At 44.1% G+C, this 20,883-nt stretch overlaps 1 protein-coding gene across 13 annotated transcripts in view; it reads right to left on the bottom strand.

The window, feature by feature from the left end:
- Nucleotides 1-20,883, bottom strand: part of ANKS1B (ankyrin repeat and sterile alpha motif domain containing 1B) — a 1,094,885-nt gene that overhangs the window by 105,620 nt on the left and 968,382 nt on the right. The window lies entirely within an intron of this gene.

The raw sequence follows: 20,883 nt of genomic DNA, 5'->3' as shown, positions 1-20,883 counted from the left end.
TAGCTCCGATGTTCAGAGGCTGGATCTCAGGGAAGGTAGTCACTGTTCCCAGCTTCTGCTTCTGCATCTGCATCTGTGAAATGGACATGATGATAACACCTCCTTCACAGATCTGCTGAAAACACTGAGTGTGTTGACTACATGCCTATAAACTGCATGTAACAAAATGATTTGTGTCTGTGTGTGTGTGTGTGTCCACGCACACATGTGCTTTTTTTCGGTGCAGGATTAATATATACGGTCCTTTCCTTATGCTTTATTGTTTAATATGACTAGGAGGACAGTGGTCAGTGCACTCGTCTGCGTCTTTGCTCTAGAGCTTACATGGGGTCGGGTCACAGAAGATGAGGATGAGGGGGAGGCTGGCCAGAGGCAGATCTTTAGTAATCTCTGAGTCTAAGAGGACAGATGATTGCAACTAGTTAGGGACAAAGAGGAAAAGCCAAGACAACTATTAAAGCATATTTTCTTCTATGTCTAGAAGGATCATTAGGAAGGCACATTAGCCAAGAAAAATTCTACTCGAGAACACACATGACATGATAGAACGTGAATGTTTACTCTTATTCAAGTCCTTCCTGGTGAGAGGAAAGAAAGCACAATTATTCCACAAACATTTGTTAAAATATCACTGATATGAGAAAGCCGGACAACGGAGCCATAATGAGACACGAGACACCACCCCCCGTTTGCAGTGAGTTCTCAGGGGTTCTCAGTGAGAACTCAGTGAGTTCTCATGATGGGAAGCATGTGTGTACATCAGAAATCACCCTGCCAGGCTAGGATTAGCACTATATTAAAAGACAATGTGCCACAGAAGCACAAAACAGAAAGTCATCTTCTGAGAGGACCAAGGACGTTTTTCAAGGCGGTAAGGACAGTGTGAGGTAGGTCCTGGGGGAGAAGTAGTATGTCCATAGGAAGAAGGGACGCGTGCTGATGGACCTGCATGAGTTAGAAGTGAAGTGTGTTCTGAGCAAGGCTGGGGGAACCGCAGACTCTGATATTGGGGAAGCACAGTGGCCTCAGCAGTGGGGAGATGGGGTGACATTGCAGGGAGCCTGAGGCAAAAAGGAGGAGATAAGAACAGAGGATTTCGGAGAGAGGGAACGGAGACGGAACGGAGCACAGGCAGAATGGCTGGCTTTGGAGAAAAGGAGTGACACATGTTTCTCTGAGCCGGTAAGTCTAGGGGTTACGTGGGTATGTCTAGAGATGGAGAAAGAGTAAGTTCTTAATTTTTAAGACACTTTATTGAAGCATGATTGACCTACAAAAAGCTGCGCTTATTTAAAGGCTTGCTGACTTGGGAGAGAAGTACACAGGTGTGAAACCATCCCCACCATCTATGCCATAAACCTGTCCATCGCCTTCCCAAGTCTCCTCCTGCCCTCTGGCAGGAAGTTCGGACAGAGCATGTCTAGTTCCCCTCCCGCTTGGGTGCGGCGAGAGGCCCCAGGCCACTGATCGGGTGAAAGAAGGGGACTAGCGCACAGGGTTAACAAGCCTCAAGTAAGGGCTGCAGAGCTATTTATGGGATCCGTAAACATGGAAGGAATGCAGGCATGGCTTCTGATCTCACGTATCTGCAAGTCAGCTGAGGACACGTATCAGGACATTATAACTATTTTAAAAACAGAAAGTCAAATGGTTCCTAAAATAAGAGTGTTCAAAGGGAGATGTATGTAAACACGTGCACAACTATATTTTGTATGGTGCTTTCCCCTCTTAATGTTAAAAAATACCATAACCCGCCTATGTGACAATAGTTACACTGCCAGTTGCATTCCAATTCCTGACAGCGTTCAATGCTCAGACAGATTTGGGTAGTTTTAGTAATTCAATGTATTCTGCAACTTCTCCCTGTACATCCCCTGAACGCATTCCCCCAGGCCTGAGAAAGAAAGCTCTAGCTCAGATTAGGAGAAAGTGGCCGGATTGTAGATGCTGTGTTTAGAGGAAGCCTGGCCAGCTGGAAGAGAGAGCGCCTTTTCGCAGTGCTTTGCGAAGTAAGGCTGGAAGAACAGTTTGGGGTTGAACTCGGTGTCTTAATGCTTTGCTAGGGAATCTGACCCTTACTCCACCAGGGTAGGAAGGAGCCATGAAACAAGGAGGAGAAATTTCTTTCGCACTGCTGCAAACTGTGATGTCTGACCTGGGTTCTCCAGCAGATCTAACTACACACACAGCCTTAGCATGACTCCCTGTTTTCCTTCAGGAAGCGAGTCTTGTGAGACACCTGGTTCCCATGGGATAAGAGAGGAACACATATTATCCAATTAAATTAAGAGGGCCTCCACCTTCTTTTAGGGTTATTGCCTCTTTTTGGGATCTCCGGCAAGTGAGTAAATGCTTATGTTCACGGACTTTCTATTTGCTAAAAATGTTGGGTTTAGTTTGTTGTGATACATTTTGCTGAAGACATTCTCACTCTCATGAACTGAGTTGGTTCCCGAGGAAAATAAGGGGTCCAATGCCAGGATTTCTAACCTGACAAATAAGAACAGACAGTTTGGGAGCTCAAGCTACCAAAACGACTTCAATAGAACATTCACATATGCAAGGGTACCAGAGCCCAAGTCTTCAAAGAGAAATATTTTGAAAATTCTCACTTGTTTCTGGCAAGAAGAGCAAATCCTGAATTTAGTTCTTTATAAAAATAAGAAAAGACTAACAATTTAAAACCTGGGTATTAATCAACTATTTAATAACGCCAACAAATGAACTGAGTTCTACTGTAATTCACTGTGGGGAGATTAGAGAAAGCTAAGAGCTACAAAGAAGCCATTATGAAGAATTTATAGCGATTGAACACATGAGCTGTGATTAATAAAGAATCAGAAGTAAAGCTATGAATGACATCAAACAGAAAGGACTAGTTGGATTAAGAATTTTATCAGAAGAGTATAATTTGGATGTTGATTCAATGTTTTCAGTGGCAACAATAGGGAAAATAAATCTTTTATGCTGTGCATTGTAGTTGATTGAATTCAAATTGATAAATGTATGAGGCAACATTTAGATCAATACAGCCCAGGAGATGTAAAAGTTACAGGCTGTGTGGTCTTCTCAACCACCGACATTTATATATTCGAGTTTTCTTCCTATCAGTGTAAGCAAAATGGGAAAAAAGTCCCCAGTATTTTGGATTTCCTGTAGGGAGACTTTTCAGTCTTGCTTATACTGGGGTCAACAGACTGACACCTTGATTGGTCACAAAAACATTTTCAAACCAACATTTCTGGGTCATATTTGCTTTATTACACAGAAAATAATTTATTGCACAGAGAAGCAAAAGCTAAATTGAATCGATTTCATAAGCTGCAATAAGTAGAGCTCTCAGAAACAAACACAAATGGAATGAACAGTTCGTACCATATGTTTCTCGTAGGCTACTCACGTTTTCCCCTCATTCCAAGACGATTCTGAAAACCTGTGCCGTTAATGTATGCACGCAATTCCTGCAGTCTTGAAGATTTAAAAACCCGTGAGTTTTTACAGTCCCAAGTATCCTAATACACCTGGATGCCGAACACATTGAAACATAGTCTGTGAACAAAGGAATGGGAAAGGGGCGGCAGATTTCTCCTTGTATGCTGAGGCTGTCCTACGGCAGCTCCTCACATAAATGCCAAACTCGGGGCCTCTGAATTGCAAGCAAAGATGCCATACTTTTAATTCAGTAAGTTTGACCCTTTGTTGTCTATCTCTGCTCCTTAGAGATACACACGCACCTTGCGCTTACTGAATGAATACTAATAGTCTTAATTAAACCTCGATAAAGAAGCACACTACAGCCCTCACTTAAAATATGCACAAAATTGGAAGGGGAGAAAAAAAGCAGCATGTTGCAGGCTTTTCAAAGGGAGAAGAGAGTCACACTGTGGATGGTGCACGGACAAAGACTTTCTCAAACTGCTTTTCCACTAAAGGCCCTAAAAACGAAAACGGCTCTCCTTTCCCTTTCATTGACCTGAGCTTACTCACTTTTTTAAATGTTATTTTTCGGGGCGCCTGGGTGGCTCAGTGCGTTAAAGCCTCTGCCTTTGGCTCAGGTCATGATCCTAGGGTCCTGGGATAGAGCCCCGCATCGCATCGGGCTCTCTGCTCAGCAGGGAGCCTGCTTCCTCCTCTCTCTCCCTGCCTGCCTCTCTGACTAGTTACAATCTCTATCAAATAAATAAATAAAATCTTAAACAAACAAACAAAAAAACCCAGTGGGTTAAATGTTATTTTTCAGAGGTGCAGGGGCGATGGAACAGAGTGGTTTGAAGCCCATAAAAGGATTATCGACAGATCTGTGGAAACCTGACTCACTTCACTGTTTAATCCCGTTCCCAGCCCCTCTCATCTCCAGGGTCAAGTTAGGTGGCAGAGACCCTGATCTTCACCCTAGAGTCTCGGTAAGTTCCTAGAGCTACGGTAAATTCTCAGGAACCTCAAGACAGCTTCTGTTTCAGAGTTTATGCTATTCCATAATTTCCAGCTCTTAGTGGAGATGTTGTTCATACAGCTGGATCAGGTTCTCTATCTTGATTTTGGCATTTCTAGTATCAATTTTCTGGGAGAATCTTCTCGGGGCCTAATTTCTGATATAAAGAGAAACCGATTTAGTGTCTCTGGAAAAAATAAAAAAAGGAGGAAGGAAGGAAGGGAGGGCGGGTGTTGCTTATTTACTAGATCTTCCGCCTTGCTTGTTGTTCTAATGGTTCCCATATGGCTCTGTACTGTGTACAGGGTCTGACCGTGTCTTCTGGAGAAGGATGAGAACACCTCCCCATCTTCAGCAAATGACCAAAGATCAACTGTGATGGTGGAGTTCATGTGACCAATTAACAGTATTTGAAAAAAATGTCTGCCCAGCTGTTGATCTCATCAGGAGGAAAAAAAAAAAACAACAACAACCCACAATAATTATCTCAGAAAAGAGCCTAATTAGTTTTGATTCTAAGATAGCATATAAAAGTTCTACAGTAATTTCTAGTCTGAAGATATTCATAAAATATTAGAGCTGGCACAAACTCTGGTGATTAAAAGAAGAAAAAGATCTTGAGATGTGGAAACTGAGACTCAGAAGGTGACATGTTCAAGGTCATCCAGAATTAGCAGAAAAGCCAGGAGTGAATCTTAGGGCTTCTGGGTTCTGATACGCTCCCCCTGCCCTTGTAAATCACAGCTTCTGAGATTTGAACTTTAAAAAAGAATGACAGGAAGTAACACTGTCATCTGGGGGTTATCTCCCTATTGTGACAGATGATGAAAAAAAATCTTGACCTTCCCATTTCTACATGTTTAAAATGCTATTAATATTTTAAATCTCATTTTCTTTTTTTTTCTTTTTAATATTCAGTAATGATTTTTGAGAGACAAATTTGCAGTATCCGTTTCTAAAGGTTAAGAGGTTGTGTCAATTCTCTTTTATTCTAAATTGTTTGGGTTATCCCTCAGTGTAATAAGATTTTGGTGTAGTTGCGCGGATGTTGAAATTTCCTTTTTGTAAAATAAAACCAGCTGATGACTTGACCTTGACGTGGTGTAAGAGCCCAGAGTTTGCACCCCGTGCTACCACTGCCCAGCAGTTTTTGTGTGGGAGAGTTACTAGAACCCTCTGCATTTCAGTTTGCTCATCTGTAAAGTTGGAATAATAATAAGTCCTATCCTAAAGGACTGTTTGGATGAGAATCAAATGAGCTGATCCTTCCAAAGCATGCTAACGGGACCAGCACAGATTAAGTACTCAGCCCAATGAGCAGCTGTTCTTATTACTGTTGTTAGAAGAGAAAAATTGACAAATAATTTTATACAATTGTTGTTTGTTTTAGTGGTGGGAAACTCAGGCTCACAACTATGAGAATATGAAATTTCATCATTAAAACTGAATAGACATTTTTACACAAAATCCTTTGCTTGAATGATGTCACTTAGCAATGACTAACTTGTAGATACTGGGGAAATGGATTAATAGGAACAAATGTGGCAGTCTGAGAACCTGATTATTGGGGGGAAAAAATAACCTAAGTGTATAGGCTCTCTCTCTTAAGCATGAATCAATAATTCACATGCCCTTCTCTCCCTCTCCTGGTCTAGAAACTGTTTAGAACAACTTTGCTTTACATCTTCTATAGAGTAATACACACAAAGATTCATTTGGAGTTCTAAAATGTGATGTGCAAAGTGAGTATTTTGATAGGAATATGTTCCCAAAGAACTTTCTTTGGCCACAGTATAAAATAATAAACCTTGGCCACAGACAGTTGCATTTAATGGCCCAATATAGTCTATATATGAAAATTGACAGATCATTTAACATAACCTCCAATCCCACACAGTTACAATATGGCAAAGAGTCAGAAATCCATTCATGTCATTGGGGGTTTTCACTAACTCTTAGGTCCTTGGCTGATCTGTGTCTGGGAGACCCTCATCACAAAGAGAGGCTTTTTTAGATCCTTTCAGGGATATAAGCCATTCCAGTCCTGCCCTGTGTAATGAAGTTTTTATGTTCTGTGAGCGTAGTTCACCCCCTCATCCTATTAGTAAATGCTTATTAACCATAATAACCATGATAAAGAGGTTCTGTTCTCTCTCACCTGAGAAGAACAAAACAGCTGGGGTTTCCTGCAGCTTTGCGGGACCCCAGCCTCTGTGACCTCTGCTGTTAATGGGCTCTCCACAGGCAAGGTACAGAAGACACCCGCCATGCAAATTCGAGTACTGATGTTCCTTATGGCTGCAAATTCCAAATGGCTCTGAATATCAGCCAAGTGAGGCATTTCTAGCCCCCTGTGCCTGGTAAGGTGGGGATCCTGGTTAGTCTGATTATGCCGACACATTTTTTTTCTTTTAAAGATTTTATGTATTTACTTGAAAGAGCACAAGCAGGGAGAGGACCTAAGGGGGATAGACAAGCAGACTCCGCACTGAGCAGGGAGCCCGACGTGGGGTTCGATTCCAGCTTCCTAAGATCATGACCTGAGCCAAAGTCAGACACTTAACTGACTGAGCCACCCAGGTGCCCCTATGGCACACACTTTTACTCCCCTTCTGGGGTGTGTGAACATTATTTGTTAATGTTTTTCTAAAGGAGGGTTTGAACAAAGTGTGCTGGCTCAGTGTTAAGAGGAGGAGGAGGGCCTTCTTCTAGATAAATAAAATCTGTTATTCTTTTTTTTTTTTTTAAAGATTTTTTATTTATTTGACAGACAGAGATCACAAGTAGGCAGAGAGGCAGGCAGAGAGAGAAGAGGAAGCAGGCTCCCCGCAGAGCAGAGAGCCTGATGCGGGGCTCCATCCCAGGACCCTGGGGTCACGACCCGAGCTGAAGGCAGAGGCTTTAATCCATTGAGCCACCCAGGCGCCCCTAAAATCTGTTATTCTTCGCATCAGCTTGGCTGATAGATAAACCAACTATGTTGTGTTCTCATACCGTCTAGGGACCACTGACAATTGACTAGAACAAGAATAAAGTGGTATATGAGCAAGTGAGGTATAAAATGCCAAAGGGAGTACCTGGAGAAACTCTTGGGGGAGGGGAACAGTCCACATATATTACTGCATTCTTGGTCCATGGTCATCTTGACAGAAAGCTCGCCGTCAAGGGGATGACACAAAAGGGTTGGATATGTATTGGTGAAGAGGTGGCGATACCTACCTAGTGTGTGCTCTGTGCTGGATTTATCTTAAACATAAAAAGGAGTCTGTATTCTCAGAGGTAGCCTGCGAGCTTGCAGAGCTGCATGGCAGTGGGGTCATTCACTTCAGGAGCTATAAAAGCCAGTATCTCTCCCCAGACTCTATGCTGGTCAAAGGAAGCCACCATCCTACCCCTCCTGTTTCCCCCAAGAACACCTGTGCCTGTGGCGGCTATTTTAACAGGAGGTGCCCCTGAGAGTTTCAGGGTCATCTGCGTAATATCAAGTGTCAGCTCTGCTCGGGTTCCTCTCTTCCCTCCCAGACATAACCAGGATATTTAGAAAAAGTCTGCTTTCAGAAATTTGGTATTTTTTTTTCCATAAGGAAAAAATTATTCATTCCATCAATATGTGAGATAATCTGGGAAACACCTTGTCTGTGCAGCCGAAGATTACTGTCTGACTGCTCTGCACCAAGGAGAGCCATTAGAGGCATTGTTGCTGTTGTTTTAAGGACTTTTTTTCCCTAGCATGTGCATCTTACAAAGGATTTTGAGGCCAGGTCTGCAAATGCACCATCCATGGATTCTCAGACAAGAGGGTCCTCGTCAGTGCCCAGGGGGGTGGTCAAACATTATTCTTGATGTTTCTGGGAGAGTGTTTGGAGGAAATCAGCATGTTAGTCTCTGGACTTTGATAAAGCGGACTTCCCTCTGTAAGGTGGAGGGGAGCTCAGCCAAACAATTGAAGTCCTGACAGAACAAAAGACTGACCTCCTCCAGCGAAAGACAAGTCCGCCAGCAGATGATCTTTGCACATGAACTGAAATTCAGCTCCCAGGGTCTCTAGCCTGACGGCCCTAGGACTTGGATGGCAGATTTTGGACTCATCAGCCTCCAAAGTCATGTGAGCCAATTCCTTAAGATAAATCTCTATATATTCACAGTCTATCCATTTTGTTTTTCTGGAGAGCTCTGACTAATAGAGTGCCCAGGAAAAATCTCTTGACTGATGACTGAAATGACTGGGTGCTTTTTTCCACCCCTCTACCGCTCACTCTGGCTCTCAGTACGTGGGCTACTAGACCTCCATCATTCTGTTGGTTCCTCCTTATCTCTCTTGCCATGTATCCCATTCATGATTTCCCTTCCTTCCTTATCCAGGATAAATCCCAGGAGGCCGCTTACATTTCCACGTTACTACCTCCCCTTGTCTGCTCGGGCCCTGCAAGTGCTGGGCCTCTAACCAAATCAAGCGTCTTCTCAACGCCCACAGGGCTGCCTTCTGCTGGGGGCACTGTCTCACCAGCAGCCACTACACAGCAGTGACAGCTAGGTGTGGCTGGGCCCTCAGGCCACTCGGAACAATTCTCATGACCTCCAGTCAGCCCCCAGCCTCTACCCCAAACCTTCCCTGCTCTTCCTCATGTCTTTTTCTGTTTCTACCTTGAGATACCTGGGCATAGCACCTGGCAAATGGTTCAAGAGGAACATGTCATCTTCCCTGTTTCCTGTTCCTCTTCTCTTTCCCCCATTTTGATGCGTTCTCTACTTACTCTCCCCTCTCATCTGTCTGAGCCAGAAGAAAACTGGGCGCCATCCATGCCTCTTCTCCCTTCCTCCGTCCCAATGTCCATCCAATTATGCATTCAACAAATGTTAGTTGAGTGCCTACTGTATAACTGTCATTGTTCTAGAACTTGGGATAGAAGAGCAGACGGACAAAACAAGAGAAAAGCACTCCTGCCCTTACAGAGCCTGTATCTAGCAGAGGAGAAAGATCATAAACAATGAGCATACAAATACTTAAACTTACAGAGGATCCCAGGAAGGGATAAATGATACAGGGAAAAGCAGGGTGACAGCAAATTCAGCTGTGGGGGGGAGGAGATGAGGTGCAGTTTTAAACAGAGTTGTCAGGGCAGGCTTCAAGGAGAGGGTGGCATTGAGGGGACACTTGGTGGCTCAGTCAGTTAAGTGTCTGCCTTGGCTCAGGCCATGGTATCAGGGTCCTGGGATCGAATCCTGCTTCAGGCTCCCTACTCAGGGGGGAGTCTGCTTCTCCCTCTGCCCCTCAGCCTATTCATGCTCTGTCTCCTTCAAATAAATAAACAAGATCTTAAAAGAAAATGGAGAAGATGGCACTGGAACCAAGACTTGGGGAGATGAGGAAAGAATCACATAGCTATCTGGGCGCAAATCGCTTTAGGCTGAGAGAGCAGTTAGTATAAATGTCCAAACAGGAATGTCCCTGGCGTGTCTGAGGAGGAGCCAGAGGGCCAGAGTGGCTCGAGCAGAGTCAGCGTCCTCCTTCCTTTATAGCTCTTGAGTGAAGCCCAGTCTGCCCAGCTCACTGCTATCCCAGGCCGGGCCGTGATCTTTCTCACCGATGTTAACATGCCAGTTTTCCAGGTGATCTTTCTTATGTCCAGCCTTAACCACCCCCTCCAACTGGAATGAGCTTTCAAACCCGCAGGTGTTGCCAGCCTAGAATTCTTCCGTGGCTCCCCACGGCCTCTGGTCTGGTGCGGGCAGACCTCGGGTGCGCGTTAGGGACCCTCCCCAACCCGGCTGCTGCGGAGTCACCCCTTGCCGTGTCTCACCTGTCTCACCTGCGCTCAGCGCTTGGCCATGTGACCTGCCATGAGCTTCACTGAACACGCTGTGTTTTCTCTGGCCCTCGTGCCTTTGTGGGTGCTGCTTCCTTGACTGGGACACCTGCCCCCAACCATCTTTCACCACGAGGGAAGAAGAATGGCCCAGCCAGCTCAGCCCCATCTCCCTTTCTGCCTATGGTGTCCCTCCCTGCAGAAAGCTTCTCCTAACTTTCCTCTCTCCGGTTAAGACACCGCTCACTCCCCTTCCATCCAAGCTGTGGCGTATCTTCTCAGCAATTTCAAACTGTGGCTCCACGGTCTCTTGACTTCGTTGTCTCCCTGCTAGGTTTTAAGCAAAGGTGGGGATCAGGCCTTTTTTTTTTTTTTTTCTTTCACATACATCACAGCACCTAGCACCTGACTTGACACACAGGAGGTGCCACATAAATGTTTGTTGAATTAATGAAGACTCCCCAGGTGGAAAGCTGAGGGTATAGAGGTCATAGAGGATTAGACAGGGAAACAATACATGTGGAAACAGCGTATCACCTCCTCTCCAAGGAATTTCTTACAGAAGCAGGAGCCGTAACCACAAGGCAGCCATCCAGTAATGTTTTGTGCTGCTTCTGTCACCATGGGTTGGGATGGACTTTCAGGTCAAACGGATTACCCTGATTCCTCTTAGAGCCATTACAATAAAACTCTTCTCAAGCCCAGACTTTTCCGCCACCTGATCTCTTTTGTACTGTTCAGTCCACGCACAGTGTGAGATCATCTCCGAGCAAAACAATCTCTTTGGTTTCGCAGACAAGAAGCATGTAATCCATTTCCTACACGCGACAACAAAAGAAAATCTAAAATGGCATAAAAACGGGACAGTAATATCATACAGACAGGAAACAGCTGAATCGAAATGCAATATGACCAAACGCAATCAGCAACCACCAGTAGGAAAAAGGCAGCTGTCCCCTTCATTCCTTTCAGAAACTTCTTAAAGCGAATTACGTCTCCTGGACTGAAAGTCAGTTTTCTTCCCGGATATTGCTTCTCAACGCTTCTGCCATTCACGGGAGGGGAAGCAAACATTCTCTGCATCCCCCAAGTGAGAAGGGGGCTCTGAGTCCCACCTGGGTGTTTTGTTCCCAAGAGACCACCTTCTCCTAGCAGAGCCCCTTCCCCTGATGCCTCGGTTTGACAGTCTTCTCCTTTTGTCTCCATTCACACCACTGATTAAAACACATCCTGCATTGATGTTTTAGCAGCTCTGCATGCTCTGATTCTAGAGGGAAAAAAGCTTAGGCTCAGATAAATAAAACTGTAATTCATGGCAGAGCACACCCTGGGCCTGAGGGGGCTGGAGGAGAGGCGCCAAGTGTGGGCTGCGCATGGAACAGGAACACTGGTGTTAGGTGTGGGCTGCTTGGAACGTCCCAGGAGTGGCTTGCCTCATGGTACAGACTAGGAATCCAGCTGTCTGGAGGTGGACGCACCCATGGATGGTACATATTGCAGAGGCATCGTTTCAAAACCCTTTGCCTGGTGCACATGTCAGGATAGAAGCCCTCGGAAAACCACCACTAAAAAACCTTCTGATGGCTTTAAATAAGCAGAGAGCGTACCAGTATTAGTCTTTGGCTGTGTAGACAAGGTGTTTCTCCCATTATCTCAAATCCTGATGGCCCTTGGAAAAGAGATACCAAATACATGGAAAACAGACTTCTCCGAATGTGCTGGTTGGCTTTGGAAGGAAGAGGAGAACCCACGTGGAGCCGGAGTCACCCAGCATAAATCTGCGGAATGGCATGACGGAGCCAACACAGGTGGCCTGTGGCCGGGTCCTGAATGATCAAAGCTTGACGAATGGGGGCAACTGTTCTGATGATTTATTGCTATTTATCCAATCTCTTGTCAGCTGAGCACGGTGACAGCAAAGGAACAAACAAATGCTCTTCTTGCAAGAAACCTAACCTGCAGCCCGTACCTTGTTTGCCTCGGGCGCTTGGTCACCTTGCACAGCTGTGCTCTTATCGCCTACAGTCTTTTCAGAGACATCTTGTATACCTGTTTTGTAGAAGGAAAACACAAAGGCTCTGGAGAGACTAAGTGTGTCCAAGAGTACAAAGACAATGGGTCAGGAGCCCCACTCAACCAGTGCCAGAGCGGCTTGCTCTCTTTCTTTTTTGTAAACTGAAGCAGCGGACGTAGGACGTTATATTACTTTCCGGTATAAAACACCGTGATGCGCCCCATGCACTTTCTGCTTCTCCCGTGTCATGTCCCCCAAAGCACTCAGAGCATCTGCCCCACAAGGACAGGAATTTTCATGCATCTCTTCATTGTTGGTTATAACCCAGTGTCTTCCATGGTGCATGGCCTGTGCTTGATGCTCAGTAAATATTTCCTGAGAAATTACTGGACTCAGAGCCTAGGAAGGGATTTCTGCCTCCAGCACCATTTTTATCCAGGTGAGAGGGAGGTCTTCCTTTAAGAGGGCTGAGCACGAACCCAAACATCCCAGAGGGGAGAAGTTTGTGACTAGGGAATTGAAAAGACTCTGAGTTGGGCTGAGACTTGTGCCAGCCCAGAGGACAGAGGAGCTGCGAGACTCTGCATGTTGTTATGTACTGAATCTATGTCTGGAAGCCTGCCGTTCAGCATTTATCCCCCAGTTCTGACAAAAAATAAAATCGCCAAAATTCCAGATTTCTAGACATTTCCAGAACTGTGACAACCATCTTGAATAGGTTTTAAAAACATCAATCTAATTAATGTTTAAGCATATCCTGATTCTGAGCTATAAATAGCATAAAATGACATACGTGCACACACACACATACATGTATATGTATCTGCCAACATTTGTCTTCTGTGGGAAATTTGAGTTTTAAAACAAAAAGAAACCTTGTCCATTACTTCTTGTCTAATAGTTCGGCTATTTCGCCACTCACTGCCACTTAACTCCTTTTAGCATCACTTGAAGCTTCTGTAAAATGGGGATCACATGACTTGCTTCATACAAAGTGGCCACGGTGGAATTTGCTGAAAAACCAGAAAACCAGAAAGTTGTTCTAGCCACAGAAGGGCTTTGCCTATCTATCGTTTCTATTTTGTGTCTAAGTAACTGAAGAGGGACACTCCTGGCTCCGACCCTAGCCTGACCTCCTGTGCTCTCAAGGGAGGTTAGGGGGGTCTGTCGGTTTCTTTTGTCTGTTAAAGAAAGGTAATAGTGCACCCAGCTTCTAGAGGGGGTAGGAAGATTCGATGAGAACCCATCTAAAGCACTTCAAAGAGACCCAGCACGTGAAAAATACTAAAGAAAACGTTAACTGTGATTACTGCTTGCATTCAGGATCAGCGTACCGGTGTCGACCCCGGCCAGTTCCATGCTTCCCGAGCAGCCGAAAGGATCGCTGGCCACGGTGCTCAGCTGAGCCGTGGGCAGATCCAGACCCACCATCCAATAAAGGGTGGCTGTCCCAGAAGCCATTTTGCCAGACAGAAAGGAACCAAATAGAAGAGCTTTTCAGGGAATGTGCTGTTTCTCTTCCTCCCTTCCATCTTTCCTTCCTCTTGTTTTCCCTTTCCTCTGTAAGTAAAGCCACAGAGCTCAGGACTGCCCAGGAGGAGATGTCAGGGCAGCTGGGAGTCCAGCTGGGAGATGAGGAGGAACCAGGCGAAGGCCCTGCTCTTCAACCCCAACCACTCCATCTTCCCCAAATTAACTAGAAATAAAGTGGGGGGAGGGGCCTTAACCAAGTTCCACTTCCCACTACTAACAAGGCTTGGTCAACCAACACCAACACTTGGCTGTCAGCGTCCGCCAACCCAGATCTCCATTATTCCCTCACGCATCAGTGTTGGCACCCGGGAGGCAGGGCCACGACCAGGACCGATGCTGTGTCGCCACAGGTGCTTACGAAATACTTGTGTAGGACAGCAACAGCAAGGGTCCCTTATGGAGGATTTTATAAGAGGGGGACTTCCTCTATGCCCACCTGTGTCCTTCCTTTGATGACTCAAACTTGGGGGAGGGGGGTGGTGAAGGTGTCGCCATTTCTCCCTTTCTCAATGGATTTAAATTTCCTCCCACTTCTTTGAACTGCGCCCAGGTCTTTTTCCCTTTTAAAATTTGCCTCAAAGACATCGTTTTCATTTTACCTTAAGAATTACTTTAATAGTCTAATTTTTAACCGTTTCTTCATGTAATATAAGTGATCTGTGAAGCTTCTTATATCTTACACCTCCTGAATTTCAAAATTTTTTCTCTAAGTCAATTCCTCTTGGCAAGGCATTATTATTTTCTGTCCATATAAATACGATCACCCATAATTTTTTCTCTTCCATCATAGTACATGATTTATATTAATGTTTAAAAATAAATCCTGATATTTAAAATCTAAGTATCATTTTGCATATTAATTCAATAAGATAATTCCTACATTGGAAAGATACACAAGAATGTAAAAGATGAAATAAGTTTGATATAGGTATGTCTGGGTGGCTCAGTCAGTTAAATATTCACCCTTGGCTCAGGTCATGATCCCAGGGCCTTGGGATCAAGTCCTTATACAGAGGGGAGACTGCTTCTCCCTCTGCCTGTCCCTCCTCCTGCTTGGGCTCTCTTTCTCTCTGACAAACAAGTAAAATCTTTAAAAGAAATAAAGAAAGAAAAAAAAGAAAGAAAGAAAGAATCATCTGCTTTTGACCAAGGAGAAAACAAAGGCTCAGGAAAATTCAATGCCTTGCACAAATCATGAAGGAGTGAGTGTCCCAGTTAAAATTAGAATTGACATCTTCTGATCATTACACAGCTTTTCCTGTCAGACCACCAAAGGCAACATAGAAAAATTATGAATGTCTGAAAATGCAAAGACATTTCAAATTCATTCATATCTCACAGAATATGTACTTTTTTCCATAAAGGAGAGCCAAGAAGCAGTTACATATTTTGAGGAGCTGTTCTTTCTTAAACTATATTCTTAACTACATTGACATTCTATACAATGATCCATCTAAATCAAGATAAATGACTTTATCTCTACAGTGGGAACAGATTACAGGAATTAAGCAATTTAGAGCCTAATCATTTTATCAGAGATTATATGTGTGATGTGGCTTCCACTGCAGTCTTGAAAGGATTCATACACTGTCATGTGTCTTGGGCCTTTAGGGACAAAGTTTAGAATTTAATGAGGTATGCCTTCTGTAATATTTTAATTCTAAATGGAGCTACATGGGAAATCTAGGATACTTATAGTAACATTTAGAATAAATTCAAAACATTTAAATAGCTTTGCTCAGCAGATAACAGCTCATCATATATCCTTTTAGTTAAGTCAAGTGATTCTGAAAACCAGTTATGTCATTTGATCAAACACTACCAAAACCTAAACACAAACTGTTATGGGCTGAATTCTGTCTCCTCCCCAAAGCCCCACCAAACTCCTATGCTGATTCCTATGCTCTAATCTTCAGAACCTCTGAATGTGACTGTATTTTGAGACAGGCCCTTTAAAAAGGTAATTAAGGTAATTAAAATGGGGTTGTCAGGGTGGTCCGAATCCAGTACGACTGATGTCCTTATACAAAGAAGAGACTAGGACATAAACATCATAGGCAGAGAAATGGCCATGTGAGGACCCAGCAAGAAGGTGACTATGTGCAAGTCAAGGAGAGAGCCTCATAAGAAACCAAACTTTCTGTCACCTTTATCTTGATCTTGAGCCTCCAGACTTGTAAGAAAACACATTTCTACAGTTTTAGTCACCCAGTCTGTGGTATTTTATTACAGCAGCCTTTATAAATGAATACATAAACCGAGTACTTATTTTCTCCTTCCAGCCTCTGTGCCTTTATTTCCCACAGACTTAGCTTCTTCTTGATCTGCTAATAATACAAAGATGGTAAGATCTAGAAGGAGGAATCAGGACAAGTTGTGGGTACCCATCCGGTAAGACTACACCTTCCCATGAAACACCATCTCCCTTCTCCCCTGTCTGCCCATGAAACTCATCCTGATTCCCCCAGACCTAGAATTAGATTCTTTCTCTTCAGAGCCTTCCCCTCCTCAGGCTGGACTCCCTACTGGACCTTGTAAAGCCACGTCCATCACAGCACCCATCACACCGCGTTAGGATTGTCTCCGTTGCTGATACCTTCACGATCCTGTGAATGATTGGAAAGGAGGCGTCATCTCTACGCCTCCAGGAGTAGGTATGGAATAATCAAGTCTCCAACACAATTCGAAATACACTTGTATTTGTTTGTTGAGGGAAGAAAAATATTTAAGTGTTTCCTAGCTAAAAAATAAAGTAATAAAATCTACAGAAAGAAAGTACCTACCAATGAATTTATTAACAGTGAAGAAAGTAACTGAGCATGAGCAAATGGAAAAAGAGAAGCAGAGACGTTAGGACAGAACGATACAATCTAACAGGGCTATAGCAGGGTGTAGCCTTGGTTAGACCTGAAAGAAGGAATCAGAGGGGCAGATGTTCTGGCCCAGGCCCTAGTGCATCCAACCTAAAAACAATGCCCTCATCATGAAGTACAAGAAAGCAAACATTCAAACAATACCCCATTTGTGGTTGAAGGACAGTCATAGACCTGGAGGTAAAAATAAATTTACGTGCCAATAAGCAGAGACACGAGAGAATGGAACACTAGCAGGTAAAAATGAACTCTGTGTGAGTTCTCTTCTAAGGGGCAGCAAAAGCAGATGAGGTAATGTGAAGAGAAATGGAAAGGGGGAGGCAGGTTACAGATCACAGAACCCAGGAACGGAGCCGAGACCTGTTGGCTAGTAAGAAGGAGATGACGGAAGTCTGCCAGGATGACTTGGCAATGGTGTGGGAAGATGGCGTCTGACAGCTGGCGGCAGGGAGGTCGTCCTCAGCTTGCTCCTCCTCCCTTTGACCACCATCACCTAGAAATAATGGATCTGGGTAAGATAAGATGTGTGGAATCAACAGGAATCCAAATATTTAGGCACCACAAAATGAGACAAAAAGAAAAGAGAGCCCTGATTTTCCAACTCTGAATGTGACCCTGTTAATTGTAATTTGGCAAGTTTGCAATATTGTGAGAGCAATAAAAAATCTGTTAACATCTAGAGGAAATAAACCCAAAAGTAATAAGAAGCTGAGCTTTATGAAGAAAAAAAAAAAGGCATGCCAAATTTGATTGCTTTTCTGATGGAATTACAAGATTACTAGTTTAAGGGAATGGAGCAGATGTGATATATTTGAATTTTATTAGAGCATTTGGAAGAACGTCTCACACAATTTCCTTCACAAAACTAAGTGACTTTGGCTTGAACATGGACTGAGGAGATAATAAATGAAAGGTAACAATACATCGCAGTCAATATCATTAGGCGGAAGGTGTTTAAGAGATGACACCAGGACTCCTGCTTTTTAGGGTAGATAGAATAGTCTTTTTAATGGTGCGTGAAAAAGGAAGGATCAGAGTGGCAGGCAGGAAACCTGGAGATTTATTGGACAAAGAGGTGAGAAACTTGGTTAAAATGATCTGAACATAGAGAAAAATAAAGGCTAACAACTATTTTTATATATTTAGAAGAGTAAATACATATGGAAAATTATTTGTGAAAATACACACATAAAAGGAGAAGGAATCTAGAAATTAATAACACTGAAAAATACCTAGAAGTTCTTTGCTGTATATTTGAACTGTGATACAGATGCAAAACAGATGATAATGATCTATATACCATGTCATAATGAAGAGACATTAAATACTGTGCCCCAAAACATTTTCTTAGGTACAGGAGGGCTGATTTTCACTCATATATACTGTGCCCCAAAACATTTTTCTTAGGTACAAGAGGGCTGATTTTTACTCATCTTTGGATTTTGCCATTATGATTTTAACCCTCAAATTTAGTAATAAAACTACTAAAACAATTTAAATGAACTCTTCTAGGGTAGGGACAACACATCCAGTTTCTCTCTGAGAGGCTGTCTTGCTTTTAATCTGTTCCTCAATGAGGTTCAGCTTGTCTGCACCTATTTCTGGACAAATGAACCTTTTCCAGTTCAGCCATGATCATTCTGAAAGCATCTAGAATGCCACTGTGAGAGTCTAGTATTGTTGCTTTCAGAAATCTCTTTTCAAATTAAAAAAAAAAAAAAAATCCTTTAAGCAAATGTTCCTGAGCAGTTTCCAAAAGATAATGATCATGTCCTAGACTTGTCCACTCATCATGTATTTGTTATAAATAAGCTAAGTGAGGGTGCCTGGGTGGCTCAGTGGGTTGTGCCTCTACCTTCGGCTCAGGTCATGATCTCAGGGTCCTGGGATCGAGCCCCACATCGGGCTCTCTGCTTGGCGGGGAACCTGGTTCTCCCTCTCTTTCTCTGCCTACTTGTAATTTTTGTCTGTCAAATAAATAAATAAAATCTTTAAAAGTATATAAATAAATAAATACATAAATAAGCTAAGTGAGAAGCACCGAAGCCATTATGGTGAGGTTCAAACTCTGGCCCTGAGGCCTGTACTGGATGAACTTGGGTCGCTGGGTGACCTTTGGCAAGTTAATATTTCAGTGCCTTAGTTTACTCATCTAACGAGGGAATAATATTAGTATCTACTGCATCGAATTGAATGGTTAAATGAATTACTACTATGTGAAACACACAGTAAACTTCCATAAATGTGAGCTATTCCCAAAATAGACTCACTGTAAGCAAACATTTAAAAGACATAAGCTTCAGAGAAAAACTTCATGTTGGTCTGAAAAAGCTCCTCAATGGCTGCTTGTGGAAAACTAAAAAAGGAATTCCACTTCGCTAGGACTGCATAATCTAATGACTTATCTTCAAAGCAGGCCATGCAGTCTAGCAGCAAGAAATAGGGTTAAGATTCCAATCCCGCTCTGCCACACTAGCTGTGTTTTTGCACACGACTGATTTGTATCTACAAAATGAGAATTTTTGCCACTTGCCTAAGCTTCATAGGTTTTGGAGGGAAAAAAGAGGTGAAAACAATTTGCAGGGCTCCACGGGTCTTATAAATGGAGTTTCTTTCCTTTTTTTTTTTTTTTTTTAAAGATTTATTTGTTTATTTGAGAGAGAGAGTGTGTGTGTGTGAGAGCCCTCATGGCCGGGAGGGGCAGGGAGGGGCAGAGAGACAGAAAAAGAGAGAATCTGAAGCAGATCCCCCACTGAGCCCAGAGCCTACCTTGCAGCGCTTTCTCACGACGACTCGGAGATCATGACCTGAGCTGAAATTGAGAGTCGAATGCTTAACTGACTAAGCTACCCAGGTGTCCCTAAAAGTAGTTTCACTTTTTGATCAGATATAAAAATGATCAACGAACAGAAAATACATGAAGGGTAATACGAATGCAGTGTGGCATTCAAATCCAGCCCAAAGGGTGACCCCATTTCACAACGGTGGCGTGTCCTGAAACACTCTGTCATCTGTGGACGATGGCCCGTCTTTCTTCATCCTTGGCTTTGCCCTCTTACACATCTCTACTTCCACTGAATCTCTAACCTCCTGTGATTTTGCCTCCTTGCGTCTCTTTTGGACTCATCTGAGTCTTTTGGATCCACAGACACTAACTTTGTTCCAGGGCCCCTCATTTCCTACCAGCATCGCTGTCAGAGTCCATTAACAAAGGGAAACAGACGCAGTTGCCCCATCTCTTGTCTTGATCCTCTGGCCAACACAGTCTCTCTGCTCTCATGAAAATCTTTCTGCAAGGCTGGCTGTGTTCACTCCCCTGTTCCAAACCCTCTGGTGGCATGGTGTGCGGGCCCTGGAGGCTCAGGTCCCCTGCGATCTCTTTGGTTCCTTATCAGCTCTCTCTTCCTTCTCCACACTTGGGCCTGAAGCACTTCTGGCTCTTAACAGCTTGTCTGTCTGTCTGCCTTGCCCTTGGACATTCCTTCTTGCCCTTCTCTGCTTCCTCCTTTGGGAGTTACGGATGCCGTCTCCCGCAGGAGGGCTTCCTGGTCTCTCTCCCCTCCTTCCTTTGGTTTCCCTCCTGTGACTTTCGGTCTACTGCACCAGAATCGCTTCCATGTCTGCAAATGGTGGCAGGCATGTCTCACTCCTCTGTGATGCCAGCCCGGGACACACAGCGGGCTGTGACGTCTCTCAGGGAAGGGACCCAGACCATCCACATACTCAGGGACTGCATCCACTGTCACGGCAAGTCTAGGCTTGTGATCAGCAGCTCACGGGTTTTTGAGCGGTGTGCAGGAGGAAGAAGTGGCCCACAAGAGAATGACAGTTACCACGCCACCTTAACCTGGCTGTGACCAGCCAGGAGATAACTGGGGTAGGCCACCTTTTGGCCTGTGGCCCTTAAACTCAGCCTTCCTCAGCTCACTGGCCTAGAAAATGTGATAGTTTGGATCAAGACCTGCGGGAATGACAATGGAAACTGAAGGAGACCACGGTCTTTAAATCCAAACAATAGGGCAGGGGAGGAGGAATGCACGGGGCGCCACCTGACCTCCCCCAGCTACAAATATAACCACACCACACCTCTGCTCAAGATCCCTTTGGTGGCTTCTCTAAACCGGAAGGCTGAAGTCTAGCAGCCCCGGGGTCTCCTTCTCCTCCTGACCCACCAGACTGCATTCTAGCGGTTCCCACCAGGGGCCACGTGGTGCACGTCTCTCT

This window comes from Mustela nigripes, chromosome 6, assembly GCF_022355385.1.
Source record: "Mustela nigripes isolate SB6536 chromosome 6, MUSNIG.SB6536, whole genome shotgun sequence".
Classification (NCBI taxonomy): Eukaryota; Metazoa; Chordata; class Mammalia; order Carnivora; family Mustelidae; genus Mustela; species Mustela nigripes.
This window is presented reverse-complemented; position numbering and strand designations above follow the sequence as displayed.